This window comes from Chiloscyllium plagiosum, unplaced genomic scaffold, assembly GCF_004010195.1.
Source record: "Chiloscyllium plagiosum isolate BGI_BamShark_2017 unplaced genomic scaffold, ASM401019v2 scaf_22091, whole genome shotgun sequence".
Classification (NCBI taxonomy): Eukaryota; Metazoa; Chordata; class Chondrichthyes; order Orectolobiformes; family Hemiscylliidae; genus Chiloscyllium; species Chiloscyllium plagiosum.
The window spans coordinates 4667-9553 of NW_025208312.1; the positions used below are offsets into that span (position 1 = coordinate 4667).

Here is a 4887-nt window from a genome sequence, read left to right on the forward strand (position 1 = left end):
GAACGAGGGGAGGTTCGATCAAGGACAGTAGTGGGGGACTGTGTATTGAGTCAGAAGAGATAGAAGAGGTCTTGAATGAGTACTTTTCTTCAGTATTTACAAATGAGAGTGACCGTATTGTTGAAGAGGAGAGTATGAAACAGACTGGTAAGCTAGAGGAGATACTTGTTAGGAAGGAAGATGTGTTGGGCATTTTGAAAAACCTGAGGATAGACAAGTCCCCCGGGTCTGGCAGGATATAACCAAGGATTATGTGAGAAGCAAGAGAGAAATTGCAGAGCCGTTCGCAATGATCTTTTCGTCTTCACTGTCAATGAGGGTGGTACCAGGGGTCTGGAGAGTGGCGAACGTTATGCCCCTGTTCAAAAAAGGGAATAGGTAGAACCCCGGGAATTATAGGCCAGTTAGTCTTACTTCTGTGATAGGCAAAGTAATGGAAAGGGTACTGAGGGATAGGATTTATGAGTATCTGGAAAGACACTGCTGGATTAGGGACAGCCAGCGCGGATTTGTGAGGGGTAGGTCTTGCCGTACAAGTACTATTGAATTCTTTGAGGAGGTGACCAAGCATGTGGATGAGGGTAGAACAGTGGATGTAGTGTACATGGATTTTAATAAGGCATTTGATAAGGTTCCCCATGGTAGGCTTATGCGGAAAGTCAGGGAGCATGGGATAGTGGGAAATTTGGCCAGTTAGATAGAGAACTGACTAATCGGTCGAAGTCAGAGAGTGGTGGTAGATGGTAAATATTCAGCCTGGAGCCCAGGTAAAAGTGGAGTTCCGCAGGGATCAGTTCTGGGTCCTCTGCTGTTTGTAATGTTTATTAATGACTTGGAAGAGGGAGTCGAAGGGTGGGTCAGTAAATTTGCAGATGATACGAAGATTGGTGGAGGAGTGGGTAGTGAGGAGGGCTGTTGTCGGCTGCAAAGGGACTTAGATATGATGCAGAGGTGGGCTGAGGAATGGCAGATGGAGTTCAACCCAGTCAAGTGTGAGGTTGTCCATTTTGGAAGGACAAATAAGAATGCGGAATACAGGGTTAACGGTAGGGTTCTTAGTAAGGTGGAGAAGCAGAGGGATCTTGGGGTCTATGTTCATAGCTCTTTGAAAGTTGCCACTCAGGTGGATATGTTCATAGCTCTTTAAAAGTTGCCACTCAGGTGGATAGAGCTTGTAACAAGGCCTATGGCGTATTAACGTACATTAGCAGAGGGATTAAATTCAAGATTCGTGAGGTGATGTTGCAGCTGTACAGGACCTTGGTAAGGCCACATTTGGAGTACTGTGTGCAGTTCTGTTCGCCTCATTTTAGGAAAGATGTGGAGGCTTTGGAGAGGGTACAGAGGAGATTTACCAGGATGTTGCCTGGAATAGAGAATAGGTCAGACGAGGATAGGTTGAGAGTGCTAGGCCTTTTCTCATTGGAACGGCGAAGGATGAGGGGTGACTTGATAGAGGTTTATAAGATGATTAGGGGAATAGATAGAGCAGACAGTCAGAGACTTTTTCCCCGTGTACAACAGAGTGTTACAAGGGGACAAGCCTGGACTATCATTGAGCAGCCACTGAGGCCTTTTCTCATTGGAACGGCGAAGGATGAGGGGTGACTTGATAGAGGTTTATAAGATGATTAGGGGAATAGATAGAGTAGACAGCCAGAGACTTTTTCCCCGGGTACAACAGAGTGTTACAAGGGGACAAAAAAATAGTGATGATGGGTGGAAGGTATCGGGGGAATGTCAGGGGTAGGTTCTTTATGCAGAGAGTGGAGGGGGCATGGAATGCGCTGCCTGTGGGAGTGGCAGAGTCAGAATCATTGGTGACCTTTAAGCGGCAATTGGATAGGTACATGGATAGGTGCTTAAGTTAGGACAAATGTTCGGCACAACATCATGGGCCGAAAGGCCTGCTCTGTGCTGTATTGTTCTATGTTCTATGTTGCGATTTCTTCACTGCGACGCACGATCAGAAGAAGAGTTGTTGGAGAAGTGGACCTTTATGAATAACATCGTATAAATTATCTGACAAATTTGATAAAAAAAATACATTCAGTTCTCATGTAACAAAGTGAGTTGTGGTTAATAGATACGAACCTTGATATTACAACCATAATAATTGTCCAGAGTGCTATAGAAGCTGAGATCAACACAGTACAATTAGACGGACGATGTGATAATGACAATGTAATGCTAAAATTAGAGGTCAGAGCAAGGAGGTCAACAAGGTACAAAAATGATGGGCCAGTTTGATCAGGGGGAGAGATAGCACGTTTGGATGGTATTCATTTTAATAAAAGGAGTATGATAAACAATGCTGATGAGTTAACGGCATAAATGAGGAAGTGTGCAATTGAAATCATGGAGACATGCTGCGAGAGGGGCAAGAGTGGCAGTTCAATATTCCAAATATAATGCCTTCAAGTGAGACAGGGAAAAATAAAGATGGAGTGGAAACGGTGAAGATTGTTAATGTTCACCAGTGTGAGGGAATAAGTGGACATAGAAAACATTGTGAAGTGTTGTGATTTTTTTCAGAAATTAGGATAGGTGATGTGATGTGCTGTGTTGCTGGATGAAAAAAATAGTAATATTTCCAGGGCAGATAACATGTGTGCCAAGCAAAGGATGAAATAGTGGGTGGCTGGCAATAAGTTGTAATTCCTGGCCACCTAGGGATATGGTAAAACTGCCAATCTGGTATTGTTATGCAGGACAGACGAAGAGAAAAATCATGAAACCACAGGCTCGGCTCAAGCTCGGCTCTGTACTAGGGAAGACATTGTAACTATGGAGAGGGGAATTAACCTTCATCTGGAAGGTTAATCAACAATTCTCAGCACGCTTTCATTGAGCAATTTGATGTTAGATTTCGAAGAAGTAAGTCTATTTCCAGATGATAGTAAAGATCAGAGCCAGATGAGATCAAGTTAATTTGACGAATTCAACCCTGAGTTAGCTGAATGGCGGAGTGCAGAGGGTAATGGTCATAGAATGTTTGTGTGGATGGAAGGAAATCATTCTGGATAAGTGTAAGGTGATGCACTTGGTCAGAAGAAACTAAGAGGTATTATGATTTGAATGGTGGAAGCGTGAAAAGGACTGAGGATCTTTGGTGTGCATGCCCATCGATCCCTTGTAGTAATGTTGCAGGTGGATAAAAAGACTAAGAATGTGTGTCGGGTATTTGCTTTTATGAGCCAAGACATTTACATTCGGTGTTGGGAGATGATACTGGAAATTAATAAAACACTGGTTCGGCCAGACATGAAGCATTGTGTGATATATAGGACTGCATGTTATGGAAGGAATGTGATTAGACAGAAGGCAGCATTATTGAGATTTTCCAGGATTTTCCTGGGCTGGAAGTTTTTAAGTTATGGAATGTCATTAACCAAACTGGGGTTTTACTTGGAGCAGAGAAGAATGAGAGAGATGATGATTGTGATGTCTAGAATTACGGTAGACATATACATAGTAAACAGGACAAATCCCTTTCCCCTTAATGGATGGAGCAATGTCTCAAGGGCATAGGGTTAAGGTAAGGACAGGAGGATATTGGGGAAACCAAAATCACACAGAGTGTGTGAATCTGCAGCTCAGTGTGAGTCAGTCTTGAAGAGGCTAGGCACCGCATAACATGTGAGAAATATGCAGATGCACATAAGAAATGTCAAGTCACACAAAGCAATGCATCAATTGCGGATATACTGGACTGGAATAGTTAGGGGGCTGTTATTGGTAGGCGTGGACTGGATGGAACTCAGGAACTTTTCCTGTACTCTATATCTCTATGACGATGTCAAATGTATTATAACTAATGACCTATTCATGTTAACCATAGGTGTGCTGTTCACCTCAGTTCCTACAAGATTTACATAGCATTCCAGTGCTCTGCTTTGACCCGCTGTGTTGAACCTCACAGGAGAGTTTGCTGCAATCTGCCTCTGACTCAGGCAGGGTCAATTGGCTGCTCAGGGTGTAAGTTCCATTGTTGTTCCTCACGGATGGATAAGTCTTCACTGCAGTCGTGATTGGCACCCCACCTTTCTTCCAAATCACCTTGGTAACGTCAGTGTTATAGTCCATGGCCAAACAACCAAAGATCACAGAACCGTCAGTGTTGTGTTGCTGACAGGAGAAGACAAGTCCATAAAGTTTGGGGGGAGATGCAGTATCAAGGATAGAATGACCAGTTGAGCAAGTTAGTTTCTGTTAATTCGACCTTATTGGTTACCCAAATGTTTCTTCAGCTGTAAATGTATACCAGTGCGTTCCTGCTAAAAGTTTTAGGATACCTTGAATTTATTTTTGTTTCCAATCAGTCGTTGATCATGATCTATTGGTTCCCTCTTCAGAAACATGCCCTCTACCTTGACCATTACTATATAATTTAGAAATAGGAACACCCTGATCTGACGAAGAGTAACTACTGAAAATCTCAACAACTGACACTTTCATTGGATTGCAAGTGACGAGCATAGAGTTTTCACAAAATACAAACCAAGAAAACGTGCAAGTTGGAATTGGAAATGAAAACCGAAGTTGCTGGAGAAACCCAACAACTGGCAGCATCTGTGGAGAGAAACCAGAGTGAACATTTCGAGTCCATTGTATCTTCCCAGCTTATCAATGTCAGCCAAAACCTGCTCCCTGGAAAGAAGGCAATTGCAGAGCACTGGGCCTGAGAGTATATCTGTCACACATGATATCATGTTAATTGCCTGGAAGCTCATTGATCGACTTGACAATTATCTGAATTCTGGAGGCCGCTGAAACAAAGAGGACCATTAAAGGTTCAGAGACTTTGGAGTGTGACAGCTAACTGAACTGAGCATTTGTGTAAATATGATTCGGGAAATGAACAAATACACTTTAACTTCAATAACT

The 4887-nt window shown here is 43.0% G+C and overlaps 1 pseudogene; it reads right to left on the reverse strand.

Moving 5' to 3' along the window:
- The window catches only part of LOC122546681, an 8800-nt pseudogene extending 4421 nt beyond the window's left edge, over positions 1–4379 (reverse strand).
- Positions 4380–4887: the final 508 nt, after the last annotated feature.